Genomic DNA, 17,431 nt, shown 5'->3' with positions numbered 1-17,431 from the left:
GGGGATCCCTTGAGCCAAACTGTACTCCTTCAGTATGCAGTAATTGCTGCAATGTCTCTGCCTAAAGCTTTTAAGTACACCTATGAATTCCCACAAGCTGTCTGTCACTCCTCCCAGCCTGAGGAGATGCCCAACCACAGAAGCTTCTGCTGCATGGCGTCTAGGTGTCATGGTAACCAGCGCACTCAGTCTCGGAAAAGCAGCCCCAGCCAGAGAGATGCATAGAGTCCCATGAAAGAAAAAGGTTCAGCCTCATCTGAGACATTTGTTTGTAGGATGCCTCTTACATCTATTCCTTGACTTATTACTGACCATTCAGCTTTTGAGGGCACTGTGTGTTCCCTGACTTCTTCCCACCTTTTGATCTAATTCTGCTCTGCTTCCCTACATACACACACACACACACACACACACACACACACACACACACACACCTGCATGATACCTTTGTTCCTTCCATCCAAGCCATCTCTCAAATTTCCTTCTTTGTTTCCCAAATGCTCCTTTCAGGCACAGCTCATCCAGGGAATGCCAACCCTGGTTTTGTACAGCATCAAATGCAGCCCTGCCCAGGCATAGCCCAATCCCACAGGATTTCCCCTTCCGAGGTCAGCAGGAGAAAGATGGGTTCAAACAGCGGGTCTTGACTGTTCAAGGGACCTGGCACATTTTGGGGGGAAAAGTTCCAACAAGTTCACATCAATCCAAATGATAGGGACAATGTTAGTTGTGATTTAGAATCAGCTAAATAACAATGCCAAAGGCAAGAAAAGAAGATGGGTGACTTAAGCACATTTACCCATTTCTCCTTCTGTAGTCTTCAACTTTGACTAATTCAGTGTGATTTGTGGCCCCATTATTCTGGCTGGCTAGTGTCAGAAGCCAAGAAAAAAGCAGTTAATTTCCAAGTGAACTTGGCTCTAAATGTAGAGAACCTCTCAGCACGTTGGGGCTGGCCATATTACAGGGTCACCGTCCCCTATGACAGCCTCCAGCAGGGAACAAAAAGCCTGTATCGTGGCTGTGTTCCCTTGCCCTGGACTCTGTCCCTGATTGGGTGGGTCTCATTCACTTGGCATATGTGTGAAGGCATCTGTCTGTTTCCTGCATTCTGCTTTGGGCTGAAACTGATTTATTTCAAAATCTGTTGTGTATTTAGGATGTGTCATGCCCGGAATACTGGGTTTCAGGGCTATTCCAGTAACTTGTGCAATTACACTTTATATACGGGCTATTAGGACTTGAGCTGGCATGAGGCATATATGCTGGGCAAGAATAGTATGCAGATGGTGTATAACAACTAAACCAATGGGTGACATTTGTGCAATGTGCTGTAGTTTGCATCATTTGCAAAACACTTTCACATGCCTTATCACTTTTGGTCCTCACGGTAATCCCCTTGAGATAGGTAGTAGAGGAAGAAAGATTACTCCCATTTTATGAGTGATAAATATGGGACTTAGAGACGCTAAAAATGGCAGAGTCAGAACTTGACAAATTCAACTTAAGAACTCCCAGGCTGGGCCTGGCGCAGTGGCTCACGCCTGTAATCCCAGCACTTTGGGAGGCGGAGGCAGGCGGATCACCAAGTCAGGAGATGGAGACCATTCTGGCTAACATGATGAAACCCCATCTATACTGAAAATACAAAAAATTAGCTGGGCGTGGTGGCAGGCGCCTGTAGTCCCAGCTACCCTGGAGACTGAGGCAGAATGATGTGAAGCTGGGAGGCGGAGCTTGCAGTGAGTGGAGATCCGGCCACTGCACTCCAGCCTGGGCAACAGAGCAAGATTCCATCTAAAAAAAAAAAAAAAAAAAAAAAAAAGGAACTCCCAGGCTGAAAAACATGCAGCTTTAGCCCTTGGAGTTCTTTAGTTACTTTGTTTGAAATTTCCTGTCATTAGCCTGCATGTACTTTTTATTTAACATCTTTATTAAAGTATAATATTGACATGCCATAAACTGCACATATTTAAAGAGCACAACTTGGTAAGTTTTCACATAGGTATATACCCGTGAAATCAGCACCATAATTAAGATAGAAAACATATCATCATTTCCAAAAGTTTCCTTGGGCCCTCCTTCTTGCTCTTCCCAGTTGTCCCCAGGCAACCACTGATTTGCTTCCTGTCACTATATATTAGTTTGCATTTCTTAGAATTTTACATAAATGAAATCATACGGTATGTACTTTTTTATTGGCTTCTTTCTTGCAGCATAAGATTCAATAATTTTGTAGCATGTATCAATAATTCATTTGTTTTTATTGGGGAATTGTGTTGTATTCTATTGATATGTCACAATTTCTTTTTTTTTTTTTTTTTTTTTTGAGACGGAGTGTTGCTCTGTTGCCCAGGCTGGAGTGCAGTGGCCGGATCTCAGCACACTGCAAGCTCCGCCTCCCAGGTTTACGCCATTCTCCTGCCTCAGCCTCCCGAGTAGCTGGGACTACAGGTGCCCGCCACCACGCCCGGCTAGTTTTTTGTATTTTTTTTTTTAGTAGAGACGGGGTTTCACCATGTTAGCCAGGATGGTCTCCATCTCCTGACCTCGTGATCCGCCCGCCTCGGCCTCCCAAAGTGCTGGGATTACAGGCGTGAGCTACAGTGCCTGGCCAATCACAGTTTCTTTATCCATTCACCAGTTGATTAACATTTGGCTTGATTTTGCGTTTCAGCTATTACAAATAAAGTTCCCATAAATATTTATATACAAGTTTTTTTGTTTGTTTGTTTTTTGTTTTTTGAGATGGAGTCTTGCTGTCACCCAGGCTGGAGTGCAGTGGCACGATCTCAGCTTGCTGCAACCTCCATCTCCTGGGTTCAAGCAATTCTGCCTCAGCCCACGGAGTAGCTGGGACTACAGGTGTGCACCACCATGCCCAGCTAATTTTTGTAGTTTTAGTAGAGATGAGGTTTTGCCATGTAGGCCAGGCTGGTCTTAAACTCCTGACCTCAGATGATCCACCTACCTCAGCCTCCCAAAGTGCTGGGATTACAGGCATGAGCCACCACGCCCAGCCAGTAAAAGTCCTATATAGACAAATGTCTTCATTTCTCCTGGGTCAATATGTAGAAGTGGGATGTTTGCATAATATATTAGGTGTATGTGGAACATTTTACAAAGCTCCCAAATTGTATTCCAAAGAGGTTGTACTATATTACATCCTACCAGCAATATATGAGTATCCCAATTCCTCCCCTTCCTTGCCAACACTAGATATACTCGGTCTTTTAATTTTAGCCAATTTAATAGGTGTGTAGCTGTAATACCTCTTGTGCATTTCCTTAATGCACATTTCCTCGATTTGCTTTTCTTAGTGACTAATGATGTTGAGCATCTTTTCATGTGCTTATTTGCCATCTGTATATCTACTTTGGCAAAATGTCTGTTAACATCTTTCGTCCATTTTAAAATTATGTTGTTTTCTTATTGTTGAATTTTTACAGTTCTTTCTAAATTCTGATATAAGTCACTTATTAGATACATGTTTTGCAAATTTTTCCTGATAGTCTGTGGTTTGTTCATTCTCTGTGTGTTTTTAAAATATTAATATTATTAAGCCCAACTTATCAATCTATTCTCTTGTGGATCATGCTTTTGATATTATAACTAAGAAATATTTGCTTAACCCAAGATAACGAAGGTTTACTCTAATGCTTTCTTCTAGAAATTTTATAATTTTAGGATTTGCATTTATGTCTATGATCCATTTAGAGTTAATTTTTGTATATGGTGAGAGATACGGATCAAAGTTTATTTTTGCATATGGATATCCAATTGATCTATTGTATGAAAGACTATTTTCTCACGACTTTCTGCCATTGGACATTTGTTGAAATCACTTGTCCATCCATATGTGTGTACCTTTCTATTTAGTATCTCTATTCTGTTACATCAGTTTATCTTTACACCAATACCACATTGTCTTGATTACTGTGATGGCTAGTTTTATGTGCCAATTTGGCTAGGCTGTAGTACCCAGTTGTACAATCAGACACCTATCTAGGTGTTGCTGTGAAGGTATTTTGTAGATTTTTTTGTGAAAACATTTTGTAGATGTGGTTAACATCTCCAGTCGGTTGACTTTAAGTAAAGGAGGTTACCCTCAGTAATGTGGGTAGGTCTCATCCAATCATTTGAAAGGCTTTAAGAGCAAAAACTGAGGTTTCCAGGAGAAGAAGGAATTCTGCTTCACAACTGCAATCTCAACTCCTGTCTGGGCTTCCAGTGCCACCCTCCCTTACACATTTCATACTTGCCAGCCCCCACAATCATGTGATATACATATGAAATGAGCCAAATGATACACACACACACACACACACACACACACAGAAGGAGAGGAAAAGCACCCTATTGGTTCTATTTCTCTAGAGACTCCTGACCGACACAATCACTATAGCTTTATAGTGACTCTTCAAATCAAGTAGTCTTAATCCTCCAACTTTGTTCTTCTTCAAACTTTCCAAATCTATACTAGTCTATTTACATATAATAAAAAAGAAGGGAAAGATCACATTCCACTGAATGTTCAGGAGTCCAAAAGAAGTAGTCTGAATTGGACCCTGAGGATAGGAGAGTTTTCACAAATATAGCAGAATCAGTGTTCTTCCGTTATAAGGGGGAAGAAAGCTGCTTGAGCGAGACCTCAGAAGAATAATTTTTTTCCAAAATACTCTGGAAATTGAAGTCATCCAGTATGGCTAGAAAGTAAAGGGTACAGAAAAAAAGGGCAATATGTTTGAAAAGATTTCTTGGGTTAGTGCTCTGATACTGGCTTATACAAAAAGAAATTTATTAATAATTGAGCAACCAAGGGTTACGACATCAGGCATGGCTGGTTCCAGAGGGCTTGTTCTCTTTTTCTTTTTCTCCCTCTCTTCCCCTTTACCCTATCTCTCTCGCGCGCGCTCTCTCTCTCTCTTTCTCTCTCTCTCTCTCTCTCTCTCTCTTTCTCTCTCTCTCTCTCTCTCTCTCTCTGTTGTCAACTCTGCTTTTCCTTATGTTGATTTCAATCACAGCCAGGTCTTCTCTATTAGGTGAACTCTGACAGCTATAGGTGTATACTAACTATAACTTCCAATCCTTGTCGGATGAAAGCTTCTTATTTTTATACTAGTTCTAATAAAATAAAATACAAAATCCCAGAATTGAGTCTTATTTGACTCATCAGGTTACATGTCTATACCAGAACCAGTGTGTTTATGAGATTGGGATATACTGGCTTTCTCGACCTGGGACCTGTGACCATCATCATGGGGGAGAAAGGTAAGGTGGAAGGTGCCGAGTGAGGTCAGTAGAATTACCGCATCCTTTCGACTTCCTCCCATGGAGACTAGGTTTGTGCAAATTCAGCATTTCATTTTCATTTCATCCTTAAGACTCTTCTCTTGACTGCTGTTTTACACATTTCTTCTTCCCTTTAAAAAAAATGTTTAAACCTGTGCTTCTTTTCCCGGCAGTGTCAGTATCACATGCGCAGGTTTCAGCACATGTTGTTGCTCCCTGCTTGTCAGTCAGTTCTCTCCAGAGTTCTAGTTTATTGCTGTCACCACTGGAGTCTGCAACAGCTTTCCATTTGGTTCCTTTGTGAGTCTCATTAATATGCAGTTATCACCTCTCTCCACATCATTAAAAGACATCAACCAAAACCAAACCTAATAATGAAGTCTGAAGATTCTGCAGCAGTAACTCCTTCATAGAAACTAAGCAACTTGGCAGAGGAGGAATTTGGGTAGGAAAATGGAAAGGGCTTCCTTTTCTAACACACAGAGTTTTCATCAATCCCAAAAGGAGACTTGGAGAGGCGAATAAAAGAACTACAGTGTAAGGTCAGAGAGAGAGAAAAATAGGTCTCAGCATCTCTTTCTCTATGTGTAAAGTAAAAATCACAGCCATGAGCAGCTACAAGGTTTGGAGGTGTGAGGTTACAAGTGGCTATTTAAGTGAGGACTCAATTATTAATAGTAAAGCTAAATGGAGGAGCAGTTGACAAAGAAGTTTAGTTGCTGACTTTCCTCCTTCATGCTCTGAAACACTCACCCTTTGGTATTAGAGGTGCTTTTCTGTGGGTTGGTGGTTTTGTTTTAGCCTGAATGTCACTCAGTTATCATTGCTGAAAAAAAATCATCTTTCTCCACCAACCCACAGTTGGATTTGTTTGAGTTGGACCTTTCCCTGTCGTATTCACTGTCTTGATCTTGACTGATCTTTAAAAAGTTCAAATCCATAAGTTCATGTCCATTATCGCTCTCACCTGGACCACTGAAGCAGCTTCTTAGATGGTCTCCTTACCTCCATCCTTGTGTTCCACTCCCATTATGCCCACAATTCCTTCTCCTTAGTGAAATCTGAAAGAATCTCTGGAAAACACAAATCAGATGATATTACTTGGGTTTCTTTTTCACAAATGAATCAACTGAAGAACATGGAGCAGCTATATAGTGCAGTAGATGTTATTATCAGTGGCCTGCTTTGTGTATATAGGATAGGAAAGCAAAAAAGAAAAACCACTCAATGGATTAAGGATATGACCCTTTGAAGGCAGCATGGCCATATGACTAGTGCTACTTAATGAGTTGTATGGGGAAACGATGCAACTTCCTTTGAGGCTGGAGCATTTAATTATCAGCCTAAGACCCTCCCATCCTGGGTGTGGTGACACAGCCCCCATCAACCTGGATTCCTGTGTGATTACAATGAGCAGAGTTCTCCTGACAATCTTTGTTGAACACATAGTGTGAGTAACCAAAAACCTTTGTTGTTTTAAATTACTAAAATTCTAGGGTGGTTGTTTACCAAAGCATAATCTAGACTATTCTACTGATACAAATATTGGAGCTGAAAGAAGAGCTACTATAACAACAACAATAATAAGACCAAAGGGGGAAAAAAACAGTCCCGAAATATATGGCATTGGCTTATGTGCCAGGTGTTAGATAGGTGGTGAGAAAACTGACATTAGAGGCTTGAAAGTTGGTAATCCACTTCATTTAATGGCAAAGCATTTTATAAAGTTGCCACCTTCAGTCATTTTGGAGGCATATCATGCATGTAACTACTTTGGAGCCATGTCATGCTTCTAATTAGGAGAAGAGGTTGGGAAAGAATATCGTAATGTGCACTGGTTGCTGTTGGGCTATACTTGTCAAGGTCCTGTAAGCAAGAGATGCGCTCAGCAAAGAATTTGCTTGCTTGCAAACAGGAATGAAAGAGAATAGAGAGCATCTAAAACTTCAGGGAGTGGTGGCATTGCAAAGTCAACTGCTTCTCAATTCTAAACTATAAAAGATAAGAATGAGGAAGACTGTGAAAAGCAAAGGCTAATAAAACTCAGCTTTGTGGGGAGGATCAAATTAAGGGCATAGTCATTAAATACAGTTGTTAAAAGTTCTGAATGGAGTAAGGTGTCTTAAAGTAAGATCCAGTGAAGGACAGGGTGCCAGTAAATCCTTTTAATCAGATAAAAGCACTGAAGGAAAGAAAGAAAGACGTGGCATGCACTTAAGTCTAGAGATAGGTTTGGGAGTGAGAAACCAAACAGCAAATAAGGGAACCACGTTTGAGAAAGGGCTGAGGGAGTGGTTAGTAGCACTTAAAGTGATTGAAATACAATATTTCAGTCTCTGACTCAGGGGAGTCTCAGCTCACTGAAGTTTTGAGAGAGGTACGCAGCCAAAGGAGGCATGGGCCTTGGCTAAAAGGGCAGTGACTGTTGAGACCCTGACTTCGAATCATTCAGGGAAGGAAGTAGACTGGAATAGATGCTTGATCCCCTATGAAATTGAAAGGACACAAAGATAGATGTGTACCCGCCCCCCACCCGCTACACCCTTGTTCTGCTCTCTAATCTTTGCACATACCAGAGATTTCGTAAGTTCTGTGAGTACCTGGTTTTCTGCACGTACCAGAGATTTTGTTTTGCACATACCAGAGATTTTGTAAGTTCTGAGGCAAGGTCACAAGACGTGTTTAAGTAAGATAAACTCTTGCTGCCATAAACCTGCTCTCCCGCCTCAAAGTTTGAACCAAAATATCAGAAATGGCAGGAACCAATCATAGTTAGCCAAATCGCCTTGTTCAAACACTAGCCAATCATATATCTGATTTGTATAATAACTCTATGCCCACTTTTCTTAGACTATATAACATTGTTCGGAGCTGAGTGGGGGAGCTCTCCTGCCCGTCTCGTTTCACGAGCGAGGGAGAGTTCCAGGTTCGAACCTGTAATAAAGATCCTTGCTGCTTAGCTTTGACTCTGGACTCTGGTGGTCTTCTTCGGGGAATAAACGGTCTGGGCATAACAAAATCATATTCCCCAATGCCTATTTTAGACATAGTCAAGAGGGACAAAGAAAAATAAAGAAGCTCCCGTGGAGTAGACCAGCAGTGACAGAGAATAATGGATCCAAAAGCTCCTCTAACCTGAAAAATCAAAGATTAATTAAAATATATTTCCACTCCAAGGAGAGGGCCTCAAAAGTTAACCCAGCAGGATCCAGAACTTCCACAGGCCACTCACATCTCCCATTCTTCCCCTTTCTGAATAGGTGTTCTCAAGATTATCACATTCCTCTTCTATCACTGTGTATTGGGTGGAGGAGAAAGGAGGACGCAGAGCACGTCTTTTTAGTTCATAGCTCTTAAGATCAAGGGTTGTGCCAGGCATGGTGGCTCGCACCTGCAATCCCAGCACACTGGGAGGCCGAGGCAGGTGGATCACCTGAGGTCAGGAGTTCAAGACCAGCCTGGACAACATGGTGAAACCCCATCGCTATTTAAAAAAAAAAAAAAAAATTAGCCAGGCATGGGGATGCATGCCTGTGGTCCCAGCTACTCAGGAGGGGCAGGAGAATTGCTTGAGCCTGGGAGGCAGAGGTTGCAGTGAGCTCAGATTGTGCCACTGCACCTAAGCCTGGATGACAGAGCGAGACTCTGTTTTTTTTTTTTAAAAAAAAAAGAGTTGCCACATCCAGACCTGATGGAGAAACCACAAGGTAAGATTCTGTGATGAAGATTCCGTGATGCTTCATTCAGAGATCTGAGACTTTGAATTTAATGTCTTGACTCAGCAGGATATTTAGGTTATCTTGTCGGGAAAGGGAGGAGTATTTTCTGCATGTATTAAGAGGATTAAGAGGACAGAACTAAATATTTCGAGACTGAAGGTGGTCTACAGCAGATCTTTCTACTGTTACCAATACTGAGTTCCCCTCTTCTTTGAAGAACGTAGAGACTACATTTACCCACATCCTTGAAGTCAGACATAGCCCTCTAATTAGCTCTGGCCAATGGGTTGTGGGCAGAAATGATACGGGCCAGAGCACCAAAATAACAGCTCAAGACCCTCTGCTCATTACCAACTTGGATGGCTGTGGATTACTTGAAGACCACCTTACTCCATGCAGAGGAAGGAGCCTCCATCAGCCTGGGTCCCTGAGTGACTACAATGAATAGAAGATTTCTGCCAGTCTGTTTTGAACATGCAGTGTGAGTGAGAAATACACTTGTGTTTTAAGCCACTGAAATTTTAGCAGCTGCTTGTTCTGCAGCATAAATTTTTCTGTTGTGAATGATACACTTGCCTTTCCCAAAGGCAGAAAGAAGAGGTAGAACCAGGATTCAAACTCAGTTCTGATTGACTCGGAGGTCAAATCTTGGCCATTACCTCCCTGCCAGTTGCAAGGGCATTACTAAAGCCAATTCTTGAGCTAGGGCTGATGAGTAAAATTTAGCACTGCGTAACTTCGAAAAAATTAAAACATGAAGACGTTTTAATGGTCTTGGGGAGGATAGAGAGGGAGCCTAATGTGATTGATCAGAGGACTGAGGGATGAAATTGCAAAATCTCAATTAACTGTTTTTTTGTCTAAGAGAGATGAAAGTTAGAGGTACGTACAGATTCACTCAATGAATTGCATAATAATCAGCTATAGAAGTAAATATTAATTATATCCTATACAAAAGTTCCTACAGCAAAATCTGAGTGACAAGTGGCTATTTCTGTGTAGAGGGGGTAGGATGGGGGAACAGGGATAAGTGGAAAGGAAGGAAGTGATAATAATATATTTAGATGAATCAACCAAATTTAACATTTCTAATTTTAGATAGAAATTGTTGAAAGGACTATAACAGTTGAAATTTGAACTAGGAGTTTTAACTACTATATGATAGTTGAGAAATACATTTAGATATTTGTAGAATTTGACTGCTTTTGTATTTTCCTTTAAAAGTGTTATATGTTTTGATTCTTTATTTATTTAACGTTATATTCTTTAATAAGGTTTGTTTTTCATCACCATAACAATAGAACTTCATGATTATAAATCTCTGTAGGAGATTGAGCCTAAAGCTATAGTGTGGAACTTAAGACCTTGGTGAGCGTGATGAGACACATTATTACTTTACTGACATCTAATGACCATGTAGCTTAATTGCAGAGTTTTTTTTTAATGGCAAATAAAATACATTGAAGTTACACTCTAAAATCATTTAGTAATAGCTGCAAATTTTTAAAAATTCCTTATTCTCTATCACTTTCTTTGCCTTCTTTTATATTATATTCCTCTACCCAATCTTTCTTTCTCTTTCTTCCTTTATCTCAGGTGCAACGTGTGGTTATACAAACATATGTAACCTATATACCCAAAGTACCCAGCACATTTCTGAAAAAAAGTCAAAAGAAGTTACTGAACCTGCCAGAGACCTACAGCCAGAATTTCAGAGCTTCAGAAACTTGTGTAATAAGAAATCTATCAGAACTTTTGTTCATTTACTTATCTAACATTTATACAAGTCTCACTATGTACCAGGAAGGAAGTTGGGTGCTAGGAATTATGGGATGAAAACTGTAGACCTTGCCCCCAAGAGCTTCACTATCTTATAGGGAATAAAATAAGTAATAAATAAGTAATTTAATAAGTAATAAATAAGTAATTTAATAAATAAGTAATTTTCATGTAGTAAAGTAGAGGTAATTATAGGTCACTCTGGAGCATCCCAGATGGTTAAATCCTACCTTTGCAGACATTTTTTTTCTTTCTTTAATTTAATTTTATGTTACATTCCAGGATACATGTGCAGGACGTGCAGGTTTGTTACTTAGGTAAACATGTGCCATGTGGTTTGCTGCACATATCAATCCATCACCTAGGTATTAAGACCCACCTGCATTGGCTATTTATCCTAATGCTCTCCCTCCCCTCGCTCCCCCGACAGCACCAGTGTGTGTTGTTCCCCTCCCTGTGTGCACATGTTCTCGTTGCTCAGCTCCCACTTATGAGTGAGAACATGTGGTGTTTGGTTTTCTGCTCCTGTCTTAGTTTGCTGAGGATATTGGCTTCTAGCTCTATCCGTGTCCCTGCAAAGGACATGACCTCATTCTTTTTTATGTCTGCATAGTATTTCATGGTGTATATGTACCACATTTTCTTTATCCAGTCTATTATTGATGGGCATTTGGGTTGATTCCATGTCTTTGCTATTGTAAACAGTACCTTTGCAGACATTTTTAGTCATTTTCAGTTGAGTTGGGAGCACTTAGGAAAAACCAATGTATATATTACACGGAGACATCCTAGACTTGTCCCTTCCTTCTTATTTTTGGTACCTGATAAAAGGGTTAAAGCAAATAATGTATGTAGAGTACTTACGTTAGTGCCTGAAATTCAGGAAGCACTCAAAATGTTACTTATTACCATTCCTCCATTCTTGTACTCATTAGACGAGATGCCAGGCACTATGGTAAGAGCTGAGGATACTAAAGTAAAAAGACAGCCCCTGACTTTAAGGAGCTTATGAGACTAGTGGAGGAAATAGACATGCAAATAAGCGATTCAATGCAATATGGCCACTATTAGATTCGAGAATTAGGAGTGGGAGAGTGAAAACTGTATTAGGCTAGTGGAACCATGTATAGCTAACCTCTGAACTGAACTGTCAAGTATTAACTGGATTTGGCCAGGGTGCCGAAAAGAAGAAGGGCATTCTAGGTAGAAGGCACAGCATGAGCAAAAACATGAAGGTTTCTGGCTGCAACAGCTGTAAGCTAAAAAGAAAAACAAAATGAAAGAAAAACATGAGGGTACAAGAACACATGATCTATTCTGAGAACTTTAGGTTTACTCATGTATAAAGCGCAAGAAGAGAGGGATTGGTATGGGGCTATATAGGTAACGAAAGCCACATCAGGAAAGGCCTTGCAGGTTACATCAAAGCAATCAGAATCTACGTGTTAGGCCAGGGGGGTGATTCAGGCTGGTAGCCCAAGGGCTTCATGGCTAAGAGATGTTTTGTTTGGTTTGCACAGTTTTTAAAAAGCAACATGCCTAGCTAGACAAGTCACAGTGTGACTGCATATTGTTTTAGCAACATTCCATGCCATGAGTTTGTGTTGCCTGCCTGTCCCTGCCAGTGTCTGTGTTTGCAAAGACAATTCAACCTGATAGATGATCGAAAATTACTGAGGAGTTCTGAGCCGGGGAACAACATAATTGTATTTATATCTCCCTGGTAGTGACATGGTACATAAGGTAGAGAAATTCAGAATAAGAGATAGAGACAAGTAAGAGACAGCTAAAATAATCCAGAAGGGAACTCCTGAATGAGGGCAGCAGGAGAGGGGACAGATATGAAATTAATTTAAAACTTAGAAGAATTGGTTATCCATTTTTTGTTTGTCTGTCTCATTCTTTGGTAGTGGTGGCGGGCCAAGAACAAGAGGGGAGACTCAAGAATGCTCTCCAGTTTTTAGTTTGGGCAGCTGAGTTTATGGTAGACAGAGATGCCATTCCTAGAGACGGGTTTAGAAGGATGTGAGGGTGGGTTAAGGAGTAAGATCCTGTGTTAAGTTAGGAGGAGTAGAGTCTAAGGATTTTGGTAGATATTTGGGCAAGGATGGTGGTTGGGGTAAATCACAGACCAGTAACAGACCATGAAGTTGGAACTGGAATTGAGAAAGTTCTGACAGCCAGTCTATTTCTCCACAACTCACAGAGGAAGGCCCCATAAGCTTGGAATCAGGATCAGAATGCACTAGCTCTTCCGATGGCTGGTCCAAAGAGTCACAAGAAGAACAATAGTGGTAACAGTAACGGTAATACAATTTTTAAATAAAACCGTGTTTTACAGAATTCTAACTATCTGTGAGGGGTTGGATTGTTTCTTTTATTCCTCATACTAACCTTATAAATAATAGGTGTGCTTATTGTCCCTGTGTCACAGATGTGAAAACTAAGGCTTAGAGAAGTTAAATAGGCAGCCCAAGTCACACAGTAGTAAGGGGCGGAGCTAGAACTTTGTCTCCAGATCTCCATGCCAGTTACCAGTGCATTATTCTGGCAGCTTAGGCTGGCAGGGTAACATGAGGAGTTCCAGGAAGGCTGATCTCTTTCAATAAAATATCAACCCCGTCCCTTAATATGCGCATGTGCCTGAAACTTTTAACTTTAAAAAATGTATTTCTTTGGGGGCCTGAAAGGTTAGGAGGGAAAGTTTCTCAAGTCCACTATTCAGGTCTAAACACCTCCGGGAAGTGAAAAGCTGATTTGAATATACAGAGGTTCTCAGCCTCAGGGCGCTTGAGAAGCACCTGGGTTTTTTATTTTATTTTGTTTTGTTTTGTTTTGTTTTGTTTTGAGACGGAGTCTGGCTCTGTCGCCCAGGCTGGAGTGCAGTGGCGCGATCTCGGCGCACTGCAAGCTCCGCCTCCCGGGTTCACGCCATTCTCCTGCCTCAGCCTCCGCAGTAGCTGGGACTACAGACGCCCGCCACCGCGCCCGGCTAATTTTTGTATTTTTAGTAGAGATGGGGTTTCACCGTGTTTGCCAGGATGGTCTCAATCTCCTGCCCTCGTGATCCTCCCGCCTCGGTCTCCCAAAGTGCTGGGATTACAGGTTGAGTCACCGCGCCCGGCCTACCTGGGGGTGTTTTTAAAGCTATCAATGTGCTAATTGGTCTGGGGCACACATACTATATATTTTTAAAAACAGTGATTCAAATCTGCATCTAGGGTTGCAAACCAATGGTAGTGGCCTGAAAAGCAAATTCTCAGTGAAAGGCAAATCATATACTGTGGGGTTGGAGCTCAGCAATTGGTGTTTTCTTAAGCCTCCCCAGGTGATCTCGGTCAGTCCTGTAGTGGCGTTAATGAGCCTCCATGGGAGAGAACAACAGGTACAGAGAGAGGACCTAGCCTTGGGCACTGGAGGGGTAAGAGAAGATTCTGGAAGGGGAGCCTGACCAGAAGATAAACTTCCTTTCTATAGGATCATGAAAAAAGTCTAATCTGTCCTTCACCACGTGTGAGCTTGCCGCCTGTGTCTTGGCTTGTTCAAGGGAGCCTAGGACAGAGCGGGTTCTGCTTCTCGCAGGGGTCTTGTGGATGAGTAGCAGAAGCCCTCTGGAGAGAAAGGCCAGAGAGTCTCTGCCGCTGAAGCAGAGCGGCTGAGAAAGGTGAAGCTCCACCGTATGACCACAAGATCGCGCCACACTCGCCCTCCCATCAGTATTTCTGGGAGTCAGGAGTCCAAGAATGGAGAATGACGGGACGGCAGGGGAGTGGGGAAGTTCCGAGCAGAAACTGTGGGTAGTGGAACTCATGAGCTGGGAGGACAACTAGCATTTATTTTTGTATAGTTTTTTGAGGGAGAGGAAACAGAAATACCACTTGCTAGGAAAGTTAGGTAACGGGAGGATGCTTCCTCCTCATCCCCAGAGAGCTAAATGGAACCATATTGGGCCCTCCTCAGCCACTCAGGGGAGTCGCTTTTCAAGGGAGTGAAATGTTTTATTGAAGAAACTCCAAGAAGAGAGGAAAGAAGCCTAAGAGAGAGGCGGCCTGACAGGTCGACAGATGGAATCAGCCCCTCTCATGCATGTGGCTGAAAGCTGAAAGTCAGTTCCTCTGAAGATAGAGCGGTAGTTCCCAGATCCACAACGCCTTTCATCTGCATGCTCACAGCTCCGGACTGATGGCAAATGGAGCGATTTACAGTGTCCCGGGAGAAGCAGAAATAGGGGCCCACGCTCCGAGTCTGCTTAGCTGATAGCAAATGGAGTGGAGCCCCTGGAGTTTGTAAACTAGGACCTTCTATTCAGTTTTGCCATGTCCGTAAAATGAGGATAAAAGAGATCTCTTTCTCTGGGTGATTGTGAAGATTAAATAAAATATGTATGGGAATTGCCTGGCATGTAATAGGTACTCAACAAATGTCTCGTCCATGTTCCTCTTCCTCAGAAGTGCTCACCAGCTGTATGGTCAAAATATCATCGACTAGTCACACTCTTCTCAGTTTTTTCCAAGTGAAAATACAAAAAGGAAATAACACTTCCTTCTCCTGGATGAAAAAGCCACAAATGCAATTCTTAATTCAATCTAAGGATTTTTATTAGTTAAATGTAACTGACCTTTAATTGCTTCTTGGCCTTTTGGCTAAGATCAAGTGTAATAATAACTGCGCTTTAGGTAAACTTCCCAAGTTATGATACTGCCACTCTATAAGAATACTAATGAATAATAGGTAAACATCACTTTTCATTTCAGTTTACACAGCTTACGGTTTCTTTCAATTATCAGGGTCTGTACTTTTACAGGTCTTATCTCACCCAGTTAGCTAATCATCAATTGCTAATGTATTAAACATTTCAAATGATATTGTGAGCTAAAGACAGACTACCTACCTGAATTGCCACCGTCACTTTCAGAAGACTTCTGGGGGCTATGGCCTCAGGAACACAGCCCTGTCCCATACAGCTCTAGAAGTGACCATTTTTTTCTAGAACAAAAACCTAGGTAAATATTCACTGCAAGGAGACACTTCTATTAAGATGTTATCCAGCCCCCTCTTGATGGCTAAATGCAGTGGAGACTTCAGTCTTTATCCTTCTGCTCCTCCAGGCTGTATTTGCTGCTCTACACCTCTGTATAGACATACTTCCTTGGCTCGAGTGACACTATTGGCTCATAGTTTTAACTCTTTTCATGTCACTTTTCGGTGTCATCCTTGGGCTCCTCTCTTCCTTGTTTTACTTACAGAAGGTGATTCCCTGGGTTTTGTCCTTGGCCATTCTCTTTTCGCTCTGTGGGCTTTACCTTGATTGATCTTGTCCTTACTCTTTCAGATTTAATCACCTCCCATATGCTGATGACACGCAGCAGAGACGGTAATGCTCACCACAAGTAACATTCGCACCTCTACATTTCTCAGTCCCTGCAGTTAGGTGGGACCATAAAACCAATTCTGTCGGCCAGGCGCGGTGGCTCAAGCCTGTAATCCCAGCACTTTGGGAGGCCGAGACGGGCGGATCACGAGGTCAGGAGATTGAGACCATCCTGGCTAACACGGTGAAACCCCGTCTCTACTAAAAAATACAAAAAACTAGCTGGGCGAGGTGGCGGGCGTCTGTAGTCCCAGCTACTCGGGAGGCTGAGGCAGGAGAATGGCGTAAACCCGGGAGGTGGAGCTTGCAGTGAGCTGAGATCCAGCCACAGCACTCCAGCCTGGGCGACAGAGAGACTCCGTCTCAAAAAAAAAACAAACAAACAAAAAACAAACAAAAAAACCAATTCTGTCAATGAAATGTGAGCAGACATTATCTTTGTCACTTCCAGGCTGAGGAATTAAAAGGCATACCTGTGATTATTTAGTCTTTCTCCTCTCTTTCCCAAGTGACTGAGAAGCACTCATGTTCTAGATACTGAAGTTACAAGATGATGCAACCTTGTCAACTTGAGTCCCTAAGTAATGATGCGAAACAGATTCCCTCAATAACACACACTCGACAGTACGAGTTAAGAAATAAACACCTTTTTTGCATTAAGTCACTGAGCTGTGGGGTAGTCTGTTACTGCAATATGACCTGTCTTGTGCTGACTTCTAATACCTAGTCTTATATCAACATCTAGTAGTTAATAAACAATTTTTGTTAACAAAACAAATAGCCATCTTTGTCCTTCACTGCTTCCCAGAGTTTCATATTTATTGTTCCCATCTGCTTCTGAACAAGTCCATTTCCCAGAACTGCTCCTCTTCTAGTATTCCATACCTCTGTTAGTAGCACAGCAGACTCTCAAATTATTGAACCAAGAACAGGAATCAGCCCAGAAACTTTCCATTGCCACCCCACTACAGTGAATCATGAAATGCTTCTAAAAATATCTCCTAAACATCTCTTCACCTTCCTCATCGGCTCTGTAAAGACTTGCCTGGACTAGTGGAATCTAATCTTGACCATTCTTCTCTCTTGCCCTGTCCTCCACCCGTCAAATCCCCCCTCCCCACTCTAGTCAGAGGAGATCATCTAAATTACAAGTCTGACCATATTTAAAACCACTTGTGAGTCTCTGTCACCTATAAAATAAAGCCTGAACTTTTTGGCTTGTCACAGAGCATCCTAGCACACATGGCCTGGACCCTATTTGAATCTCCGG

General features: G+C 41.9%; 1 long non-coding RNA gene across 1 annotated transcript; it reads right to left on the bottom strand.

Moving 5' to 3' along the window:
* Positions 1-4,743: 4,743 nt before the first annotated feature.
* Positions 4,744-16,530, bottom strand: LOC141407315 (uncharacterized). The gene is made up of 2 exons (XR_012416047.1): positions 15,682-16,530; positions 4,744-6,365 (listed from the first exon to the last, which is right to left on the bottom strand). It is a non-coding gene; the product is annotated as an uncharacterized lncRNA (long non-coding RNA).
* Positions 16,531-17,431: the final 901 nt, after the last annotated feature.

The sequence above is a fragment of the Macaca fascicularis genome, chromosome 1 (genome assembly GCF_037993035.2).
Source record: "Macaca fascicularis isolate 582-1 chromosome 1, T2T-MFA8v1.1".
NCBI classification, from domain to species: Eukaryota; Metazoa; Chordata; class Mammalia; order Primates; family Cercopithecidae; genus Macaca; species Macaca fascicularis.
Note: the sequence above shows the minus strand (reverse complement) of the source record. Positions and strands in the feature narration are given on the sequence as shown.